Below are 25,196 nucleotides of genomic sequence, written 5' to 3' on the forward strand. Positions count from 1 at the left end.
CTGAGAGGAAGAACAGGTACGGCTGCCATATGCTCCTGGCTGAGGCGGCAAATGGGATTCGGCGCTGCAGACCGGCTTCGCCTTTCCTGCTTCGGAAAGCAAACAAAACGCCATGGAAGCCATCAGGAAGGCCGCTGGAAACGGCGCTCCTCTGCAGCGTGCGCCCGGCGGGACGGCGAGCGGGGAGGAGGGAAACGGTCCGTCCGTCTCCCCTTTCACAGATATGTACAGTGATCTAATGTAGCACTTAATATAAAAGGAAGGAGAGCCTCGGAGAGGAGCTGCGCTTTAAGGCCAGCCTGTATTTATTACAGACTAATTGTAGCAGAGGAAGTGCTTTAGAGGGGTGTGCTCCTGGGAGAGGGCGGGGGCCCCCCGGGACATAAGAGAGCATGTTTATCTATCAAACTTTATCAGAAAACAAAGTGCTGACTGCTCTTAAGATTAGAGATGGGGCCGGGCGAGGGGGGGATGAAAGGCTCTCGCGGAGGGAAATAAAGAAATGAAAGACGGATGGAGATGCCGGGGAAGCGGCGTTTGGCGGACGCCAGCGGCTCCGTGATTAAAGCAGGAAGTCGGAGAACCTCAGAGGCCAAAAAACATCTGATTTACTCGGATAAAACGGAAAAGTTCTGACTGAACCTTTCATTTGAAAAGCTGGAATCTTCAGCAACACAATGTGTGTCTTATTTTGAAAATCAAAAGTAAAGTTTGGATCAGTTTGAAATGAATGAAAAACCTGATGGTAAATATGGGAAAAAATGTCTTAAACTGGAAAGTTAAGACTGTAAACTTCAAGAAAAGATGGAAATTTGAATCACAAATATTTCAAATTTGAAGAAATACTGAAAAAACTACAAACTTAAAACTGTTACAAAATTAAAAGTGATGTTTATCGTTAACAGCGGCTGTTTTGTATTTTTAAAGTTCTCTTTCTGCCAGTTCACAAACTCAGATGTTGAAAAGCTGGGGCTGGAAAGTTTAGAAACGTCCTAAAAGATCATCAGTTCATCAGAATTAAGACCTTCGGACGTCTGGATCGTTCAAAGTTTTTTTGTTTTCTGCTTGAACTTTTGTGGACTCATCAAACTCAAACGGTTTCATGTTGGTTCTACAAAGGAATATAGTTCATCTCAGAGATTCTGAATGATTGATGGCCGAGATGAGCTCATTTCTTCATTTACAGGTTTTTAAAATTTGTTTCATGTCTAGTTTTTAGGAAAAACACCATCAGGGAGAAACTCCAGCCGTCGCTCTGGTTTCTAGACGGAGGAGAAATGATCGACACAAACATCCCGGCGTTCTCCAGGATGGAGAGAACATACGGATACATGAATGGATCTATGGAAAAACAAACGGATAGATTGATGGATAGAGATGAATGGATGAATAGATTAAAGACAGATGAGAGAAAAAGCTGACAGAGGGACAGATACATACCTAATAAATAGATACACGAATGGATGAATTTAGGAGAAACACGTTTTAATCAAATATAGAAAGTTTTTTTTAAAGTACAGATTTACTGAGGTTCTTTTATTCTGAAGGATTACTTTTTACTTTATATATCAGAAGGATCTGAACATTAACCCCCCCCCCCCCGCAGCTCTGATGCATAATATAAAGTACTGGCAAGAATCTGGTACGTATCGTGATACATGTCCAGCGACACGATACACATCACACTAGACTGTATCAGAACCATTTTTAACTTTTATCTTAGAAAAAACGAAGTTATACTAAGGAGTACATGTCTGATAACAACACAAACTCTGACTGAACCAATAAGGCTGAACATTCACATTTGTTTGCATTTTTACATCAATAAAAGTATTGCCAAACGAAATATCGCGATATATCACCAAATCGATTTTTTCCTGCATCTCTTAATAAAAATTGGTTTCTGTGATTTCTGTGAAAGTCGTTTATGTCAAAAAATGTGAAAGATTTTAGTTTTAGCAACATTTGTTTTACTTCCTGTTGTTATATTCTTTTTCATGGGGGGGGGTGTCCAAATTGGAGATTAAATTTCTTCTTTATGAAGAAATAATCTTCATGAACAGGAAGCTGTATGATTTTAATTTGGAATCGACTGGAACACTCGGAGTGTCTGACATAGACATGAACTGGATGACATGACGTCAGCAAAGCTAAATAACTAGAAAAGCTGCATTAATAATGCAAGTGGGAATACTTTTGGCAGAAAATGAAGGGATTTGCTGAAAATCCAAAAAACTAATTCCAAAATGTTAAATTTTCTAAAAGATTGCGTATTTTGCTAAAGTACTATGTAAGAGCACTGAAGTTGATCTAAATTTCTGAAAAAATTGAAGTAAAATTGCTTAAAAATCCGTAATCCATGCCAATTTTGCAAACATATTTAGTGTGTTGCTTAAATATGAACTAGACTTTAAATTAGACTAAACAACCTTAGTAGATGCCAAAATAGACAATAAAAAAGCTAGCTCATTGCTTAAATACCAACTAAACACCAAAACAACCTAAAATTCCTCAAAATCTAGATTAGCTAAAAAAGTTAGCATGTTGCTACAATAGAAGCTAAACTCTAAACTAGCCAATAAAAACTTCAGTTGATAACACATTAGCCAAAATCGTCAGCCTCTAGTAAGAATATTAACTAAACTCCAAATTGGCATAAAAAAACCCAGTAGATGCCAAAAAAAGGAAAAAAAGCTAGCATATTACTTAAATACTAGCTAAACTCCAAAATAGCCTCAAATTAAACCAAAAACGTTAGAATGATGATAAGAAGCTAAACTCCAAATTAACCTATAAAAATCTTAGTAGATAACAAATTAGCCAACAATGTTTGCATGTTGCTAAAATAAAAGCTAAATTTGAAATTAGCCTATTTAAAAAACAGTAGATAACAAATTAGCCAAAAAAGCTAGCTCGTTACTTAAATACTAGCTAAACTCAAAAATGGCCTAAACCTCCAAGTAAACTAAATTAGTCAAAAATGTTAGCTTGTCGCTAAAATAGAAGCTAAACTTGAAATTAGCCTAAAAAAACCTCAGTATTGATAACAAATTGTCAAAAAACCTTAGCTAAAAATATTAGCTGTAAATATTAATGTACACGTAGCCCATGAATACATCTAAGGGTTGTTGTTAATCTACTTAAAATTAAAAAAATAAAAAAAATAAAAAAAGCCTTTCTCATTCATTTCCTATTGGGAATATTTTGCTCAATATTTAAAAACCTATAACGTTTATAAATACCAAAAATACACTCAGTGATGTCCTGAACCAGATGAGATGACACCAGGATTACAGAAGTCACTGGAAGTGTGATTGAGTTTGTATGTGTTGAAAAACGTACAAGAAGGAGGAGAATCACTTTAGTGTGAATGCTTTAAGCAATCACACATTACCCCCCCCCCCAAGAAAAAGAAGAGAAAATGTAAAAGATCAAATGAGGAAAACATAAAGGACTAAACTGCAGGAAGCGTCCAGACTTTAGGGGGAACGCGTCCGCAGATCCTGAGCGTATTAAACTGTTATACTGACTAAAGGCTGTCGGTTTAAAGCCTCGTAACGCCGTTGTGCCCCCCCCACGCCGCCGCCGCCGTCTGACCTTCACCATCGTCTCACAGCAGAACTTTCCAGACGAAACCTCTGCATTTATCTGCAGCTTTTTAGCGTTCTGAGGGAAACAACACACCTCCCTCCTTCTGGTCATTCCGGGGGGGTGGAAGTGGTCAGTGCTGGGAGGTGTTGTAACCTCAGCCTCCTTCCATCCCCTCTCCATATTTGCTCCCCCTGCATCTGATTAAGTTAACAATGTGGTGTTATTTGCATGCTGATTTTTCAGAGCCCCCCCTCCCCTTTTCTCTCTCAATTCTCTGACAAACAAGAGAGGCAGAATCAGAGTAATGCGATCGCGCAGCAGCCAGCCAACGCAATCTGCCTCAAAGACCAGGTGTTCGCAATCCACCTCCCTCTTCATCCCTGCCTCCATCATTCCTCCTCTTTCTCCTCCGTCTTCCTCCCCTTCATTCCCTACCCCAGTTCCTCCTCTCATCCATCCCTGGTGTGTTTATAAGCTTGTATTATAATCAAATCTGGAGCAAAGGGAGGCCTGTCTTTTTTTATTAATTATAGGCCACAGCTGATGTGAATGGATTCCAAAAGCATCTTTAAAATAGGTCGGCGGTACAGTTTGCTATTCTTATCACATTTAAATGTCAACATGGTGCAAAGCTCTACAAATTAGTTCAGGCAGGCTTCAACCCCCATTTAACATTTAAAGCGCCGTTCGGCGGGGCTCAAAGAGCGATCTGAATCGCACGGATCCGCCGCTTTTGTCTTTCAAACTTCTCTGCCAACCTTTGCCTGGGAGGATTGGCTTCAACACGGAAGCGGCGCCACAACAGAGAGGAGGAGGAAGACGAGGAAAAAAACCCAAATCTAAAGCAACAGAAACAATGCATTAGCTTTTATGAATAATAAATATGTTTGTTGTTCCGAGCTGAAAAGATCTCGCTTTTTTTGGCGTCTTTGCATGAATGCACTGTCCACACGATTATGTGGGGGCCGGATAACCCCCCCAAGAGCTGCGGAGGACAATGGAGGAGCAGGACTGTGTGTTGACTTTACCTATCCAACCCCCCCCCCCATGAACCCGCACACACTATTGAAACAGACACAATCGACAGACGGGAATGTGGCAGAAGCCACAGAAAACATTAGTATCCTGGACGTGACGCAGCGGCGGCGGCGGCATTATCCCTGTTTCAGTGACTCGCCGTGAATTAAAAGCTGGATCTGTCAGCTGTGACAGAAGGACATAATTGAAGAAATACAATATGAGTGAGGGAAGTTAAGGAACCGACGCTCCAACCTGGGAATTACAAAGATTCCTCAAACTTTACGGGGATTTGAACTCCGACACATTAAACAATAAACCAGGAGAAAAAAGAAAAAAAACACGGCGCCCGGAGAGAAATAATGACGACGTTTACCGGAAAACATCAACACGACCTTTTGTTTTCACGCAGAACACCCCCCCCCCCCACAAACAAAGACAGCAGAGCGGGAGACGGTTGGGCTGCAGATGTTTGGACATTTTCCTACAGACGTTTCATTCATTCAGATCAACAGGAGTGGATTTTTACTGCCAATTCAGAATGAAGGTCATCCTGAAGCTCTGCAGACCAGCAGAGACAGAATATAATCTAATCTAGGACAGATTAATAATACAGCATTTCCAGGAGTCTTCTTTGACTGACCAGGAATCTCCTCCAATCTGTCTCTGAGATGAACTTTTATGAACAAACTGCTTCTTCCAGATTATACAACTACTTTAGCGCTTTACAACAGTGGTCTGGTACCGGTCCGAGGTAGAGTCAGTACTGGTCTGAGATACAGTCAGTGCCGGTCCAATGTACAGTTAGTACTGGGTTGCAGAGAAAAATACAGTTTTTACTGGTCCGCGGTAAAAAAAAATCATGACCTATGTTTATTCTGTTTTATTTCTGATCTGATTCTGAAGGAATGAAGTTTTATTTTGAAAAACTCCTGGATTATCTTCATGAAGTAATTTCTGACCAATGTCAAGTCACTCAGTCACGAGTCGTCAATCCATCCGCTACTTTCTTAAAGCGGCTGAACTGACCGCTAAACCGAAATCCAAAAGCTAGCAACGTTAAAAACAAACAAACATATTTGGAAAGGATGGACGGACGGACGGACGGATGGACGGACGGATGGACGGACGGATGGATGGAGGGATGGATGGAGGGATGGATGGATGGATGCTTGGAAAACACAAATAGATAAATGGATGAATAGATTAAGAGACGCATTTGGAGATAAATTGATGAATAGATCCATAAATAGATAGAAACAGAAAAGATCCTGATGGTTGGATGGATAAATACTTAATAAGGGAATAGATGGATGGACGTATACATTGATAAACAGAATTTGATGGTTGAATAAATAATTAATGCAAAATTAAAAGTAGAGGTGCAGCTTTACGACCGTTTCTGGTTTTTCAAGGATTTCCTGTGTCTCTTTCAGAATCAACAGAAAAACCCAAGAAGCAGCTGAAGCTGCTGAAGAGACAGAAGAATCCCAAAGAAGAGTCTCAGGAAAATGTAAGAAAGCTAAACGGTGATCCACAACACTAATACACTCTTCTATCCGGTTAAGTCCATTTGAGTTATTTATTAGTCTATTGTTACACTATTTAGGACTTGGTGCAGCCTAATATGAGAACAAGAGCCAGTGTAGGGGTCACAGAGAGATTGAGTATCAGCTTACAATTGCCCTCTTACATCAGCATAAGTAACTGAATCCAAAGAGCTAACTAGCTTACGCGAGACCCAATCCCTCCGCCCGGCTCCGCTCTACCTCTGGGCTCCACTATGACTCTTTCCAACCCAAATGCTCCGTGGGTGTGCCTAATGTGGACTCGCTGAAATGTCAAAGCATTATATATCCTTTTACGCACAGAGTGGCCCCTGAGGGTTTAACTGACTATGCTGTAAAGTGAGTTGGAGAGCCACGAGAGAGTGTGATGAAGATGGATGTGTTTCATTAGAGGGCAAACACAGCCTGATGGCGGGAGTTGGCATTGAGAGAGGAAGGGGTCTTACGTTACACGGCCGGTCCACACGCCGGTAACCTCTGGTTAGATCTCCACGTCTTCTCCTTGGCCTCCAGACGAGGCGACTTCAAAAGCCCGTCAGAGAAGGAGCAGACAGGGAGAAGTGATGGGCCCCCGGTACTGTCCCGCGGCCCTCGTTTCCCAATTAAACTGAGTACCTGCTGACAGGTGGGTTGTCACCGTGTCTGCTTAGCCACCCAGCTCCCCTCCCCCACACCAGCATCCCATCACTCTCCATCCCGCCTGACGCCGCCGGAGTCCGCCGACGAAGAGTTTGAAGAGAGCTTTGATTCGGGAGGAGCAGCGGAGGGAGAAGCTCTTCACTTCCCTCAGAGCCTGTTGAGTTTTGGCAACTCTTCTGAATAGTTCAGTCTGGTAGAGCCGCGCCACTTCGGTGAAGGAAAAATGAAAGCTTCCTCATCCACCACCCCCTACCCGTTCCCTCTGTCTTGTCATTTCAGAAAGTCAGCCAGCCAACAAACACGACTGAGACAAAACACAACCATAATGGCTCATTAGAGGGAATGGAGACGACTTGGGGAAACAAAGCAGCCTTCAGTGGGCTGTCACCGACGCTCCTGCGGTGGGACGTCCAAACCCAGCTGGTGACAAGGAGGCAAGGATGTCTTCCTCCCACCCAGACTCACGCCGCTTTGGAGTGTTTTGACTCCGTGTTCGCTGTGTGACAAATCCGCCGCCGTGCGACAGGAAGCCCGCGTGAGTCCTCCCACAGGTGTGGCGAGCATCCTCCAGGAAACTCTGGGAAGTTCAGGCTGCAGACTCCACGACTGAACCCACGGAGGTGCTCGTCTTTTGTCCTCTCCTCTCAATGATGTTTCTTTTCTTCTGACTGAAGCGACTGTGCAGGCTAATCCCTCGGGCCCCACTGACCCGGCACCGACTGCAGTGAAAGCACAGTCATATCTGCTTAGCAATTAAAGAAGGCCTGCAGCATGCCTAAACCGCTCCCTGCCCGTGTTGTGTCTGCGCTGCAAGCCGTAAGAGGCTTAGGGCTCATGTCTCCGCGACTCTCTGGACGCTTCAGGAACAGATGAACTCCAGATTACAGAAAAAACCAGATCGGAAAAATTGAATTAAGCACCTTTACTGTTCTCTTAATTACTGCGGGATCCACGCTGTATCGGTGTCAGGACTCCCACAGAGGAACGAAACAGAAAATGACCAAAGACTGAAACTGGACCAAAACCTTCTGTCACACTCTGATGGTCCGGGAACCAAGAACTTTATGGTCGTATCTCCACGATGATCCAAACTGATGAAAGGAGGTGAACGAAAAGAAGTTCAACATACAAGAGACTGGAGCTACTTTTTTGCTACTGAAGTCTCTGAAACTGATAAATATCTACAGTCTGACCTCAAACAGGAGCAAAAATAGAGGAAGTTAATAGCATCAGACCATGGAATGATAGCTGAGTTCAAGGAACTTTAGGATTCTACTGAAAAAAAGAAGCAGCTGAAAGTGTCAAATGTCTCTGACCAGAAAGTTCAAGAACAGAATCAAAGTTAGAGTCAGACGTTTTTTGGAGATCCAGATCAGTTGTCATTTTCAACCTCTTTTTTCATTGAAATGACAAGGAACACCACCGACTGAAAATGCAAACAAATCAGAAAGACACTGAGGTCGATATAAACAACATACAGTCTTTCTTATCAAAATTTCTGGAATTAAAATGAAATAAAAGAATGAAAAAGTCTCTTATGAGTTCAGGGACCTGTTTAGACGGACACAGAACGATGGTGAACGGTGAGAAATGGAGACCTGATCATCTCTCACGCCACACTAGTGTACTACAGCTCGCTGGTGAAAACCACGGATCCAGATCTGTGAGATCCCTGATCCAGGACTAGGGCTGCCACGATTAGTCGATTAGTTACGACTATTAAATAGTCAACGACTAATTTAATAGTCGACTAGTCGTTTTTTTTATATCAAAACTGCGCAGTACTGCTAATCCAGTCAGTAGTGATGTCACAGAAAGTTCTGGGAAGACTCGGGTACCAGAAAAATCCCTGTCTTATGAGGTAGATTACCAAAATGCATCATGCACCTGGTTCTGGTCTGGCCCATTTTAGAACCCTGGGTGCCCACCCCTGCTCCAGACTAAAACGTCTGTATTTTCTGCAAAACCTTTGGATAAATCCAAACACCAGATCCACAGTAAAGCATGGTGTTGGTGGTGTGATAGTATGGGGCGGTTTCTGAAAACACTTCAGCAGAGCCAAGACCCACACGGTACCAGGTCAGACTCTTCAGATGTTACTGCGATGAGCGGGAACTTTTTTCTTTTCTATTGAACCTAAATCAGCATTTGGGCTTCGCTTGTAAAATTTCCTTGACTCTGACTTTGTCATATTCCGCGCCGTCAGCGCGCAGCCTTTCAGCTGAGCATAACTGCACAGAGGAAGGCGTTTCTGTTCTATTCTGGATCCCCGATGCGGCACAAAAACGACTCGAAAAGGTGGATTTAAACATCAGATTCCAAGCCGGGGTCAGCGCCGCTCGGCAGGAAAACGCGGCATCGTTTCTGTCAGTTGACAAGAACTAAAAATACTCAGACAATGGCTCTGAGATGAGCAGGAGCAAGAAAAAAGACAGAATGTTTTGTCCTTCAGCTGTGTTTTCACTCCACTTTCCCACTGCAGAATAAACGGATATGTGAATTAAACCCCCCCATTGTTTCAGAGAGATATGCTTCTAAATTTGGGCGCTGCTCTGGTTCCCCCCTCCGAGTGAAAAGAGTGGTGTTTGGATGTTTTATTGTCTTCCCTCATCCCTTGTCCTTCGCCGTCATCTTCTCAGCTACATACGTTGGGAGCAGTGTGAAGCGGCGCCCATGCGTGAGTCAAAGCGAGAGGAAAAGTACAAAAACGGCACGCACACATGCGCACAGCTCAGCCATGCGATTTTTGCAATTAGAAAAGACACAGAAATAATTATTCGGCGGCGCAGTCGCTCGACATATCCTGAGTCGACGATGCACGGATCACGTGTTTAATAAAAAAGGTTAATCAGTTGTTAATCAGTGGATTAATAATGTGTTATTTTCCTTACAAAACCATTAATATTATGCCATAAATATTTAACATTGACTGGCTTTTTTCCGACAGTGTGTGTTTGGGTGGGGGTGTGATATGTGCTTGGTGATGCAGGGCAGAGTGAGCAATATCCAGACATTAATGTGCATTAATCATGCTTTGGTGAAGACAAATAAATTCATTCATGTTTATTAATACAACCTTGGAGAAAACAATACTCTTTAGGTTCCTGGCTCACTTCTTAATACGGCTTTTATGAACCGCAGGACCAAAGAGGTCAAAGTGTCAACGCCGCGGAGGGCCCTGGGTGGGGTGGGGGGGCTGAAAAGCAGAGAGTTTCTGCCCTCGCTCCTCTTTTCCTTCCTTGACGAATTGCCCCCGCCCGTTTGTTAATCAAAGCAAAACAAATATTGCTTTTCATTCGCTCCATTTGTTTGAATGAACATACAGACGTTCCCAAAATACTCCTTCCCAGCTCAAATGTAATTAAATTGTGCCTTTAGTGAAAACATGCAGTGGTGCTCCAATTAGTTGTCGCCGGGTAAAGAACAGAACGTAGCAGTGGGCGTGCCCCGGGCGCCCTCAGTGTCCCGACACGGAAGCGGGGGGTGGGGGGTCTGTCGGACAACCTTTGAATCACTCTTCTCTCCCACTTTCTTTCTTTGTCTTGAGCTCCAAATTGTATTTTTATTGAAGGGCCGTATGGATCGCTCGGGAAAATGTCATCCGTCAAGCTGTCGATGAATCCATCTTTTCATTTAATGATCAGCCTACCTGATATGCATTATACATGGCTGCATATCTCTTTAATGGAAATCAATGGAAAGCAAATAATGCTGGAGGGCTGTAAGATGCATGTCTGATGGTCGCTGTTGTTAGCGACGCGGCCCTGCTTGTATCTACACCTGGTTGGGTTTCAGGTGGAGGCAAACATCTGGAGCAGAGCGCCTTCAAACGGGGGAAACGGCGGCGGCGGCGGCGCTCTGCCCGGCCTGGCTTCTAACAGTAATTTGATCATGTGATTTTGGGGGTGGGGAGTCCATGGCAGCTCTAAAACACATAACTTTTTACAAAGTGAAAATCAAATATTAAAAATGACAGGCCTTATAAGTGTGCTGAGTGAGCTGGGGTCACGGAGGGAGGGAGGCGCGGGCGGCTTGTCAGCTACTATCTGTCAGGGCGAATTAGAAACAATCAGGGCCGAGTGAAAGGGAAGGTGATTGTTATTAAGCGGCGGGGCCCGGCGAGCGGGCTCCCCAGATGTGGCTGTGCATATAAAAGAACAGGAAGCCGGCAGTTTAATTCAGGAAACTTGCCGAGGCGGGAGAGCAATGCCACAAAGGGAGGGGAATGGGGGGGCGGTGGGTGCCAGGAGGAAGGATGGAGGATATGGGGGGAGGGGGGGTCCGTGTTGCTAATATGCTGCAAGTTACTTTGATTAGGTCTTTTGTGGAAATCCAAAATGACTCTTGTTTCCTATGGGTCGTCCACAGACATCTATCTTTCAGCAGGAAGTCCAGACAGGGTAGAGGAAATGTCACAGGTCACCGGTTCACACTAGTTCACACCGGTCCACACCAATTTGCCCCAGTTCACATCAGTTCACACCAGTTCACGCCTCCCTAACTTGGGAGTTTAGTTATTTCAACCTAAAACTGCACAGGAGTTGACCACACGTCTTACTTGAGTAGATACCTCTAGGAAAGGAGGTCCAACAGCAACCATGCAACGGTTTCTCTGTCTGGTCTGATGAAGATGTGATAGTTTGGGCTATAAACCCGCTCTTGTTTTGTGCTGGTTGGGCGAAGCTACAAGACGGTGTTTCAAAACCTTTGACAGATTCTGCATTTAAGAACACGTTCTACGCGGTTCGTGAACGCACATCCAGCAGATGGTTCTCACACCGTACCAGCACCAGACAAGACGGTGCTTCTTCTTTTGCTTTTGTACTGTTTACTGGCGCTCATCTGCCGACTACAAAAGGTAGAGGCCCGGAGGGAAAAGTCAAATCCTGCAAATCTTGCTCCAGGCTTTTCGTTTTCACAACTCTGTTCCTAAAATATCAGTCTCAGTGTAATATCAATCCGACCAAGCACAAACAACGGTTGGTCCTTCCGTGCTTTTAAAGAACACTACCCACATGTCACTACCAAATCCGAGTTCCTGATTGGTCACGGTGCCCTGATTTAACGTGAAAAAGAAGCTGAAATTTCAGCGCATAATAAATAAACGCCTGATTTGTACCCAGAGCAAATCGGGATCATGATTGTTCTGGGCACAAAACCCCGACATTCTGGTCTAGATACGTTTGCGTAGACTTTTAATTGAAAGAGGCCGCTTGAACCAAAGTCGTCACAGCCGTGTGTGAGAAACTTGAGATTTCCAAAAGAGGTCAAAGGATTCTGAAGCAGTGCCAACATTTGTAATTGCTCTGACAAATTCTTTGGGTTAATGTGACCAAATAGTAGGTCTGCTGTGTTATCACACTGAAAGTTGTAGTGAATAAAAATTCTACACAATGTAAACTTCACCACAAAGCAGCCGGTTCTGAGAAGGGAATGGATTCATAGCAACCATAGAATATTTTTCATATCTATATCTCAAGCATTGGTTAACACTTGTGCTATCCTAGGTACATCGACATTGGGAGTGGGGTCATTTGGACCCCACAAGACGACGTGCTGAACTTTTTTTCTTTAATGATTTTTGATTTTCACCGGTGTCCATGGCAGACATGAAATCCTATCCACCTTCATCCACATTTGTCATTGGAGGGATCACACGTCAACGCAAGGCTTGGGTCATCTGGACCCCACAAGAAAGCACAAGGGTTAATTCTAAAGGCAGAGTAGTCAAAGGACAAATGTCCACATTGGCTAAAACATCAGGCTGCTCTTCCTTACAGCTGGTAACTCGGCTTGATATAAAAAAACATATCTCCACCTTCAAAAGTCAGGAGAATTGAGTGAGCAGCGTAAGCAGCCTAATTTAAATGACAGTGTGAGTGACATCTGCCAAGAGGCTTTAAGCCTCAAAGGATCCCCGAGTGTTGTCACTTTGAAAACGCTGCGGAAACTGGAAACAGAATACAGAGAGATGAAAAGCTTCGTTTGATGTCTCAATACGACTCCTAACGCGCTGGACGGATATCCAACGAGTCTGATCATCGGCGAGGCCTTTATTCCACTGTACTGGCAGTCAGTCTCCACCTGACTAGACACAAAGTCAAGTATCTGAAATAGTTCCACTTAACACTAGTTAAGCGAAATCAATGGGAGGTAGAAAAGAGAAAAAGAGAAGAGAAATGAATCTTTCATTTCTATCTGGGAGCATGAAGGGCTTTGATTTCTCCTTACTTTGTAGTGAGAGGCATCGCAAGGAATTATCCTTCCCCTTAAGAGTCACTGATCATCCAATAGGTGGGAATAAAGCAGACGTGTTACACGCTCCCTCTCTCCTTCCCCGCTGTCGTCTTTATTGTGGTGATCAGTCGAAAGCTCGCCTAACACGAGCCGTCTCTGGTTTCCACCTCCCGGGTTTTCCTACTCACTGCCACTGCTGATGTAGCGGAGGTTATGGTGTTAAACACAGAGCTGCTAAACGTTCCCCAAGGTAATAACAGTCAGTGTATATACAGTGCCGTTCTGCAGCAGGAAGTTTCTGGCAAGTGTGGAAGCAATGTAAATGGAGAGAAAGAGGCGAGAGGGAGCAGGAAAATTAGCAGGAAAAGCGTCAACAACACAAGAAACAGAAGAATCAACTGAGAAGACACAGAAACTCATTCTAGCTCGTGTTCGAGGACTGCTTAGAAATCCCTCAAATTTAACTAATGTCTCTTTTATGTTGTTAAAAGGAAAGGCAACTTTTTAAAAGACAATAAATGCTTGAAAGTAATATGTCAATTTTAGATTTTTAAAGACAGTATTGTATCAACTCCTTACTATGTGGAATTTACAACCATTTCTGACTCAAATCCAGGCGGTCTTAATCAAATCTTAAGACTGACCTTATATGGGGGAAAGTATTTGACGTAAAGAAGTATTAGTCTGTACATCAGATAAACCAATCACGTTCTGAGTGTTTCAAAACACATCTTTTAAATCATTTGTCCGGTTCCTGAAAACTTTTAAACGTTTGTGTCACAGGAACAACATCCCGTAGACTGAAGACTAAAGCTACGTTCACACCGAACAGGATTCCTAAAGGACGTGCAGTTGATGAGTCAGTGTACCAATACGTTGGTGGGTTTGAGTCTCAAGTGCGGCACGGCGCACAAGACATCGGTAGCTCCTGCAGTAGATGGTCAACTTGTACTGGGAGAGTCTCTGAATGATCTCATGAACCCAGACATGGAGAAGTGATCATAGATGCTTTCATCGAGCTCTAAAATAAATAAACCTGATCTCTCAACATCATCCGGGTCTTCATTGCATTGATTATAGATTGGATACACAGTCCCAGATGCAGTGAAAGCAGCAGGTTTATGGACACATTTTTAGACAAAGAGTGGACCCAGAAAATCGTATTTGGTGTAAACCCAGTGCAACACTTTAGACCAGGGGTGGGCAGACTATGGTTCAGGGTCATATGACCTGTTTCATCTGGCCTGTCAAATGGGAATAAATTATAATGAAATGCCTTATTCACTTTATTTTCCCTTTAATTGTGGTGTCTCCCATAGATGGCATACTACAAATACGTTGACCTTTATCTAGAAGTAGAAAGTTAGCCTGCATTTCTGTATTTTAATTTTTGACATCTGTGTGTTTTCTGAGTCCTTTTTCAAAATCATTTGAACACCAAGAGAAGGAAAGACATTGCTAAGTTTAGAGTTTTACCTAAAAAACATCAAAGCATTGGTGCAACTGGCACTAAAATAAAAACTAAGGTCACAATTAAAATAAACCCCCCCAAAAATTTGCTCTATATTAGTTTGAATCTAAATTAAATGCTATTTACTTCCCTTATGAGGCGGATTATCAGAACACTCCATGTATCTGGTTCTGGTCTGGCCTTTCTGTCAAATTTTAGAACCCTTTGGCCCACAAGTCAAAAGGTTTGGTCATCCCTGCCTTAGACCAACCTCACAGGACAGATGACCCAAAGCAGTTTTAGTCGGTATTATTCCCAACTGAAGTAAGGTAGATGAGACTGTCATCTTCAGAGAAATGTGTCCTGTTACTGTCAAGTTTCCAACGTTTGTGTCACAGATACAACATTACATAGACTGATGTCTTAGGAAATGTCCGAATTCCTTTCCTACTCACTCTATAGTGCGTTCTCCATTTTCTAGTGCTGTCTAAATCTACAATTCCAACTTGGAGTGCACTAGAAATTTCCCAGAAGTCTTTGCGAAAAACTAGCATGCATCAATGCTCACTACATTAGCAAATATAGACCACAATTCATTGTGTTTATAAGATTTTAGCAACATTTTAGTTTTTTTTTGTAGTTAAGGATTAGGATGGGAATTCGGACACAGCCTTAGCCCACAGAGAGAGTCAGGTTGGTGTGGCTAATCTGCTTTTCAGTATTCCATCATCTACTAGTTATTCCTGATACTTTCCAGACACCCTCCCTGCTGAAAACCAGCACAGAATCCGTGCTGTTCTCTGCTGATTCATCGTGGATGAATTTATCCACCGTCATGGTCTCATAAATAATGACCATAAATCACGGTCCATCAGCATGGTCTCATGAATTATGCTAGTCCTCCAGCGTTTTGTAGATGGGACCTCTGGATTATCATCCCAGGCCACTGCTTTGAACATGTACTGGTGCTTACGTGACTCTACAGTCCAATTAAGCCCCAAGCATCTCCATTTCATAGTTTAAAAAACAGCAAATCAGCACTGAAACACAACAAACGATGGGAGAAGCCGGTCAGGCTGTTTGTTGTGCTGTGTTGGTGATACGCATTTGTTCAGTCAATCATTCGCTTAATCCCTGCATAGTGTTCCTATTAGAGGCACTCACAACTGGACCGAGACGGAATATTCACGGACACGAGCGACACAGACAAACACAACCAGCATGCTAGCTGCTCTGGAAATTTTCTTTTTAATACATAAAATACTAATTTTATCCAAATATTGCAGCCAGGAAAACAGCAGGAACAATTCTCTTAATGTGTTTGGAAGATGTCAGTGAGTAAAATAATTTTAGAAAGCTAATTTAACTTCTTTATAGTTCATCTACTAGATTAACATTAGCTTTAATGGTGTTAGCATCCAATATTCCCTACATTGATGTTTGATGGGCATTCCACACCCTTACCACTTGAAAGTAAATAATAAAAAGGTATCAGAGCAAGAATAGTAGTTCTGACAAAATATGACTGATTACTAGCTGTTCATTTCTCTACAGAAGTCTCTGGGATTTTGGCTTCTTGGAGCCAGCAGGTACTTCCTGTTTGGATCCCCGAGGGGGAGGAGTCACTCAGTTCATTTCTCATATACAGTCAATGTGGTTAGCACACTACTTGAGTTGTTTAAAAGCTGTATTTTAAAAAATGCTATTAGCGTGCTTCACCTAACATAGCATTTCACTGAATTGGTGCTAGCACATAATACAAGCGTCAGCAGTTGATTACTTTACAGGCTATTAGTTCATCACAGTTTTAGAACGCCACTGTACTAGCGTTAGCATGCTAAGTAAGAACATGGATATGTCCGAATTCCTTCTCTACTCACGATATAGTTCACCATATAATGATAATCACAAAATCAAATACACTAGAAACTTCCTTTAAGTCTTTTTGCGAAAAACTACATTAGTGAATATAGACCACAATGCATTGCGGTCAAACAATTAAAAAAAAAAAAGTTAACACCATTATACTGGCGTTAGCTTACCTCATGCTCTAAGAGCTAGCATGTTGTCGATGTTAGATTTTTACATTTTCAACAAAAGTTTCAGCATTTCCACTTCGAATACTTTAGCATGAAAACTGTTGCCACATTAATTCAACTGTTTTAGGAAACTGTATATGCTAAATTAATGCTAACAAATAGCATTTACAACTATCACTCAGTATAAACATCCTACTTTATTTAAGTAAGAGAGTCGTAGAATGCTGCAAATGTGACACTGTATAAACATTAGCATGCTACTATTACAAAATTACCGATTAGCATGCTAATAGTAGCTACGTTAGCTTGATACATTAGCCAAAAGTACAGAATGAAGCCCTAATCTCATACAGTTGATGCTTTTCTTGAAGAAAAGTATGAATATCAATAAAGTTAATGAGTCTAATCAAACCTTTACTAACACACAACTAAGTTTTAAAATGTAATCATGAAAAAGTCCAACAAACTTCTTCAAAGACCTAATTCCCGATAAGACGCAGCACGCTTTCCTGACAATAATTGCATTTATGAAATAAAACGTGATATTGGTGACCAGATCTGGTTCTCTCCTGATATTAGTGAGTGAATTCAGAAGTTTGTCGCTTCTTAAAGGAAACTGCAGCTGAATCTGAAGATGTCAGAGCGTCCACCAGTGATCAGTCTGCAGAACGGCGTGCAACGCTCGCCTCTTAATCTTCAGAAAATCAACAATTTCTCCAGATAATGACATAAATTAACTTGTAATCGTATGAAAACGAGCTTGATTATCTCAAGATAACGTAATAATTATCTTGAGATAATGGCAAAATAAAAATTTCAAAAGTCTGAGCGATGTATCCCTTTCTTTATTTTTCATCCCGTCACGATTTAGAGGAGTGTTTTCACCTTCAGTACCTCCGTTTTTCCCTCCTTTTATTGGCTGTGGGTGCAGCTCAGTATGACCCTCACTTTTATTTTATTTTATTTTTTTCTGTACTATGAATAAATTTAGCCTGTCCCGGACATGAAAATGTCAAATACCTAAAATACACCTAGGCTAAATAGCGTATTAATTTTTAATGCCTGCTCATCCTATGCTGCTATTCTCATATCAGGCCTGTCTGCCAACAGCTGTTGCTGGCTCCATCGCTGGGAATTTATCATCCATCTCTCCGAAAGAGGGGAGCGGAGGAGAGAATAAAAAAAAAAGACATTGTGGGACAGATCTATGTTTTCATGGACCCCTACCTTACATTTACATCCCCACTTCCTTCCTTTGATATACGAGTGGGATTCAATTACACTAATGCCAAACATAAATTGTTCGGGATTCGTTCCCTTATGCCCCCCCGCCACGGATCGCGGGGCGAGCTTCCTCATACATAAAAGAGAAACAAGGAGACGAGTGGTGACATTGACACTGGAGGTAGTGACATTGGTGGAGGGGGGGGCCGAGATCTGCTGAAGCAAGTGTGGGCGTTGAATGCCACCCATGTGCGTTTTTAGGTGGCATGTGGTGGATGATTATCATAGATTATCACAATCCAGATTGTTACAAGTTCTGTGTGCGCACATAGCAGCAGTGTACTGTAGCCGTGTGACTGTGTGTGCTTAAGACGGAGTGCCTTTGGGGATAAGACTAAATGGTGGGTGAATGACGAACAGTTGGAATGTGTGGACGTGTGCGTGCATTAAAGCTGTGTGTGTTCGTGTCTGCGTGTCCTTACAGCGGGAGAAGCAAACAGCAAACAGAGCCGGGAAAAAAAAGAGGAAAACTATCTGCTCCCTCCCTCATTTCTGGAATTCTTCCTTCACTTCGCCGAGATGATTTAGATCATTTAGAAAATATAAATAGATAAACCAAACAAATTACTGTTTTTAAACATTTTATAGATAAATCTTCAATAGTCGAAAAAATTGTTTACATGTATTTTTTAATGATGGAGGACATATTTGATCCTCTAGATTATTTTATTTTATTGTTATTAAAGGCCCGATGTTATCTTGACTCATTTCTTGTATAATTTTAAGAGTAAAACATTGAAAGTTATTTAAGGTTTAAGTTGATTTATTCTGGAATAATATTCCTGCCTTTTTATTATTCAGAATTATGTTAAAAAGTTACAGTTATGAAGTTGTAAAAATTTCCATTCTGTTAGCTTTTTGGACTTTTTGACATTTACTAAGATTTTTTAGGCTGTTTTGGAGTTTAGCTAATATTTCAGCTACATGCTAGCTGGTTTGGCTAATTTAGGCCTTTTTTGTAGGTTGTTTTGAGTTTAGCTATTTTTTGAGGTACATGCTAGCTGGTTTGGCTAACCTAAGTTTTTTTTTTTTAGCTTTTTAGGCTAATTTGGGATTTAGCTAATATTTTAGTTGGCTATCATGATATATAACACCATGCTATGTAATAATTAATTTTGTCAATAAAAAAAAGTCTGCCTGCTTGATGGTACCGTATAATGCTAAAGTCCGCTAGTTTGATGCTATTGTATAATGGGATTTCCCATAGGACGGCTAATGCTAACGCTCGGTCGACGTAAACATACATTCTGACTAAATGAACATCTTTATAAACTCACAGGGGTGAATTTTACAAACTATTTTAAGGAAATATTTCCTAAAGTAACCATTTGTGGTCTAAATCACTGTTTTTACTCACACTTTCTTCTTCTTCTGGATAAGGTGTAATACCATAGCGTGATCGCCACCTAGTGGCCAAACTGAAACGTCCTCCAGGAGAGACAGAATCATTGTTGGAGCTTCTCTGTTTGAGAATCTATGTAACACTGTATGATATTAAGAATCTCATTATTTTACTGATACATTTACAGTATGTGAACTGGATCAGATTAATATGAATGTCTTCAAAACATATATGGATTATTAATGTATTTCTAAACAAATGTCTCTACATGTTTAAACTCAAAATTGCATTGAATGAAACTGAAAGGATCAAAAGAATAAAAAAAATCGAATTGAATTGATCTGGTGAATTGAGAAGATTCTACAAATTGTTGGTGATAACCAGCCCTATTCGTGACAGAAAATATACTGGGTAGAGGGCGTAAACAGAGAGCTATTAGCAATGGGGAGAGGAAAGGGGGCGGGGATGCTCCGCCCACAACTTGGAGGTGAATTTCTAATGAACTCCTGCCGCTCTGCAGAAACTATGTCCTAGAAAACAACACATTTTTTATGTTTTGGCCAAATACTGTACTGTGGGATCCATGTGGGACCAGAGTCCACGAGAGCCAGCCTCACAGACACTCCAGCACCCAAACAGACTTTGGGTTCAGGAACATCAGAAACAGCTTTGAGACTCCAGAGAGCCACAGGAAGAACCATGATCCACACCTGGAACACTCTAGAACCTTTCCAGAAGAGACCAATCAGATGACTCCATCAGCATGAGGTCATCAAAGCATCAGAGCGATACACCGCGGTTCAATCCTGCGGAGCCGCCGCTCTTCACATCAGGAGAACGCGGAATTACTGACAAGTCTTAGACAAAACCAAATCAGCCCGCTTTCATCTAAACATATGTCAAAGATTAAAGATCTGATGTGGACTTGACTACCATAACCACGTTTGTACAGGACGACCACAAAAATCCATCAGGAACATACAGATTATTCAGAACTCTGCTGCTCGGGTTCTTGTGAGGACCAGGAGAGTAGACCGCATCAGTCCAGTTCTGGATACACTGACCCGGTATGTACCACTGTTACCATACTGTTAGTTAAGGTGACTTTAGATTCATTTCAGTTAAACTTTTTTAGTTATATGATTAATTATTTACTATTTCTTTTAAATGCTCTTTTGATGTTTTATGTAAGCCACTCGGTTAGATTTAGAGGCCATGAATTTATCTGAGGACGATTACATTTGACCAGTTTTAGCTTCCTGGTTCTTTTGTTTCAAGTCTTTTATGAATGTTTTATCTCTTTGGAGAAAAAAGAAATAGATATATATCTTAAGGAATATTCAAACCTTTCCTGATTCTGTTTTCAACGAAAAGATCACCAAAAACGGAGAGGATTTGGTGAGGAGACAACAAAAGCAGAATGTGACTTCCAGGGCGTACAGATGTCACCAGGAGCCCAGGAGCATTCATGCAATATCAATTCCGTTTGACTTTGAGTGTAATTTGTCAAAAATTTACATATTTTCTAACAATTCTGTGGCTATGTGGTGTTTTTCTGGAGCTGCTTTGCAGCTTCAGGACACGGATGACTCAAAATAATTGATGAACTCTGTTCTCTCCAAGAAACGCTGCAGAAACTCTCCATCTTATCAGGAACGTTTGTGGTTAAGACGAACCAGCACAGCTGATGTCAGGCACAGCGGAACAGACAATGTTCTTCTTCTCAGGGAATATGGGGTAAAAAAACTATATTTAAGATCCAGTTTCTAAAAACAAATATTTTCAACAGGAAAAAACTGTTTATTTTAACTGTCTTGTTATTGTCTGGGTCAAACTGACCCACTTTGAAATTTGCAAATCTCTGAAAGGAATATTTAAACTATTTTTCCACTTTGAAACTTCTCCTTCAAAGCTTATTTAGCGTAATGAAAAAATTAAAAACTTAATGTTGATAACGAATGCTATCAACAGGAAATGCTAATTTACTAACCATCCTATTGCGGTCTGGGTCAAATTGACCCATTTAATAAAAAATGAATAAAGTATGCTTCTACTCTGAAACTTCAACTTTAAGACTTATTTAATATATTGGACATTTAAAGGTAAACTTGATGTTGAAATGCTATTTTTTTATGTACTGGGTCAAATTGACCCATTGAAAAAAAATTATTTTTCTACTTTAAAAATTATTCTGGAAGGCTTAACTAGTGTAAAGACATGGACAAAAACATTTAAGATACATTCTTTGAAACAAGTTTAGTTATTTTTTAACGCTATTTTTTTAACTGGCCTGTTGTGTCTTGGGTCCAACTGACCCATTATGGAAATAAACTAACTTTAAATGTAAAAAAAAAAAAAAAAGTTTTCACAACATTTCCACTTTGAAAATTCTCCTTCAAAGCCTCTTGAGTGTAATGAACGGATAAAACTTGAACTTTTTAAAAAAATATTTGAAAAACATTTTCTAAAAACAAATGTTACCAACTGGAAATGCTAATTTCTTAACCCTCCTGTTACACACTGGGTCAAACTGACCCAGTAAAAAAAAAAGTATTTTTTTCTTTAAAGGCTTAATTAGCGTAACTAACATTTATAATAAGAACTTTATAAAAACTAAATTGAAGATGATATTTTTTTCATTTTGTCAACAATATTTTCTTAACCTACCTGTTATGTTCTGGGTCCAAATGACCCATTCTGAATATAAAAGTCTAAGAAAAACTTGCAAGTACTTACTTATCCACTTTGAAACTTCTCCGTCTAGCTCTAATTAGTGTAATGAACATATAAAAGATAAACTCTGTGAAGCATTTATTTAATTTAATAAAAAAAATGGGAAATGCAAATTTCTCAACCTTCCTGTGATGTAAAGGGTCAAATTGACCCATTAAAAGATTTTTTCCACCTTGAAAATTCTTTGGTATACTTAATTAGTGTAATGGACATATACAATATGAAACAAAATTAATGTAATTATTTTAAATGAATTTTATCATCATTTCCTTAACTGCCTTGTTATGTTCGGGGTCAAACTGACCCATTATGAATTTAAAACTTTTAAAAAATACTTTAAAGTTCTACTTTAAGGTTTATTTACTTTGGTTAACAAATAAAATAAAATAGGTTATCTATACAATTTGTAATTTAAATAGAAACAAACATCGATTTCTCAGAAGGAACAGAACTAAAATGTAACAATACGATTAGAAATATATAATATTTTGCTGTAAAATCTTGCATCTTTTCATGAGTTCAGATTCCAGAACGTTCTGGTTCTAAAGTTCTGGACCTAAATCTGCCTGTTTGAGCTGAAAAAACCCACAAATGTGTCTGAATTTAAACTGCATTCCTCCACAGACGTGAGAAGCTTTTCTCCAACAAATGAAATCATATTTCAGGGTCAAAAAGACCCGTCAAAGGAGAGAACATACCTTAGTGGACCACCTGCATACTGGTGGACAACCTGTTAGGGTCAAGATGCCTCGGAGCGTCGGTCACTGCTGTGGGGGCGGGGCACCTGCAGGCAGGGGGGGGGTCAGAAAAACAGAGAGGATCGATGTCAAAGTGGAAATCTAACAAATTCAGTGAGCTGCAGAGGTCAAGAGAACGCAGCCGAAAAAGGTTAAAGATGAAATCAAAGCCGGCGGCGCTGCGGTGCCCCGGAGGCGCAGCTGAAAATCTATCCCTCCCAGGCAAGGCCACCGCTGACGCGGGGCAGACAAGAAGCTAAATACTGCTCGCCACTCGGGGATCTTTCATTTTCAGCCGATCGATACGGGCTTATATTTATCAGGGCCCCCCCACTTCACCGCTCCTTCCCGCGCTGAATTGAGAGCTACTGACAAAAGTGAGACCCTGGACTGCCATTTACCCCCCCTCAGACAGGCAGGTCTGCCTCCTCGTCCTCGCCGCCGCCGCCGTCCTCCACTCTTCTTTGTCAAATTTACAAGAATAAATGTGAGAAATGTTGGGGAGCGCCCCGTTAAAAGAACTGTCTGCCTAATCGTCTGCACAACAATATTTGCTGTGAGGCATTCTAAATAGATTATCTCTAGTCCATCTGTGTCATCATTGATTTATAAAGCACTAAGCTTGCTCGGGGAACAGACCGGGCCTCGCCTTCTCTGCTGTTAGAGGAGCCTCCTGTCAGAATCGGGGGCATGGCGGGGGAACGCCGGTCGCCTAACCTCCCCTTCAAGCATCAGGAAGCAAAAATAGGACGAGTGTATTTTTCAAAAAGGGAAGTATGAATCCAAATTTTCTGCATCTCTTTTTTTGTTTGGTGATACAAAGAGATTGGGAGGAGGGGAGGAAGTAAAAAAAAACAAGGGACATGATTAACATATGAATGATATATGCAAATGTAGGGAGAGAGCAGATGTTGTTGCATTTAATTGACCTATATGTGAATTGCATCCAAACCTTTCAGAGTGTTTTCTGGGCCCGCTCCACGCGAGGAGGGAGCGCCGATCTCTCACTCGGAAAACCGAGAGAGGGGGAAAGAGGAAGAATTCTGGAAAACGTCGGGCTAGATCCAGGTTTCTGGTTCTGGTTCTGATGGGGCGTTTGAAAACCAGATTGGAGGAGAAACCAAACTCAAATCTGTTATTTTTTAAAGTTATTTCACATTTAGGAAAAAAATAGACACTTGGTGAGTTTGAGAACAAGAACTGCAGGAAAACTTCAATTTTTGTTCCAATATTCAGATAATTTAAATAATTAAATAATTGCATTTGTGTTTTTTTTTTTTGTTTCAACCCTCAAAGCAGAATTCCTGACAGTTTCACATTTATACTTTTTTACTTTGAAATTACTGTGTTTTCCAGGGTATAAATCGCAATTTCTTCATAGTTTAGCCAGAGGTGCGACTTATACTCAGGTGTGACTTATTTGTGTTTTTTTTATTTGTTTTTAGACATAAATAGGGTCGTATATCTGTTATTTTTAAAGTTATTTAACATCTAAGAAAGACTAAGCACCTGCTCAGTTTGACACCAAGAGCTGCAGAAAAACATCAATTTTTGCCCCAATATTCAGATAATTTAAATAATTGCATTTGGCTTTTTTTGTCTCAGCCCTCAAAGCAAAATTCCTGACAGGTTCAAATTTCTGCCTTAAAATTGAACTTTTTTATTTTGAAATTACCGTATTTTCTGGAGTATAAGTCACAGTTTTTTTCATAGTTAAGCCAGAGGTGCGACTTATTTGTGTTTTTTTATTGTTTTTAGTAATGAATAGACTCATAAATATGTTACTTTTTAAAGTTATTTAACATTTAAGAAAAAAAAAATGAAACTTGGTGAGTTTGACACCAAGAGCTGCAGAAAAAACTTCAATTTTTGCTCCAATATTCAGATAATTTTAATAATTGCATTTGTTTTTGTTTTGTTTTTTTTGGGGTCTCAACCCTCAAAGCAAAATTCCTGACAATTCCACTTTAATGCCCTAAAATTGAACTTTTTAATTTTCAAATTACCGTATTTTCTGGAGTATAAGTCACATATTTTTTATAGTTTAGCCAGAGGCGCGACTTGTACTCAGGAGCAACTTATTTAGGTTTTTTTTTTTTCTTGTTGTTGTTTTTAGACATAAATAGGCTCTCATATCCGTTGTCGTCCCAGTAAACACGGGTTGTCCTTTAGTGGTTGTTTCCTCTAACAACCACCAGAGGGCGCTGCATCTGAAGCCTTTACTGCTAACAGCAGCAGAAGAAGAAATGTCGTCCAAAACTAACATGGCCGAGAATCTGATTGTTTTCCTCTTAAACTTTGACATTTTTCTTACACAGATCAAAAGATTCGTATTCTTGTTTTTATTTTTTGTCGTCAGACTTTTCTCCCAAATGTGCAACTTATACTTGGTTTTCTTCTTCTTGATTAGACACTTTTTGCTCTTGCAACTTAAACTCTGGAAAATACGGTACAAATTTATCTGGTTGTAACACCCAAAAGTTGTAAATTCTGGCATTTTACGTATAAAAATGTTGAGTTTGTAAACATATATTTGATTTAACTTCTATTATTGCTCTG

At 40.8% G+C, this 25,196-nt stretch overlaps 1 protein-coding gene across 5 annotated transcripts in view; it reads right to left on the bottom strand.

The window, feature by feature from the left end:
- The window catches only part of znf536 (zinc finger protein 536), a 195,035-nt gene that overhangs the window by 92,503 nt on the left and 77,336 nt on the right, over nt 1-25,196 (bottom strand). For 4 of the 5 annotated variants that reach the window (XM_024295204.2, XM_024295202.2, XM_024295203.2 and 1 more), the window contains one exon: nt 22,599-22,684. The gene's annotated coding sequence lies outside the window, so the exon portion shown is untranslated. Of the gene's footprint in view, nt 1-22,598; nt 24,403-25,196 lie in introns of those variants that run through there. The other variant, XM_036211380.1, reaches the window with a different exon arrangement.

Source organism: Oryzias melastigma, linkage group LG3, assembly GCF_002922805.2.
Source record: "Oryzias melastigma strain HK-1 linkage group LG3, ASM292280v2, whole genome shotgun sequence".
Taxonomy (NCBI): domain Eukaryota; kingdom Metazoa; phylum Chordata; class Actinopteri; order Beloniformes; family Adrianichthyidae; genus Oryzias; species Oryzias melastigma.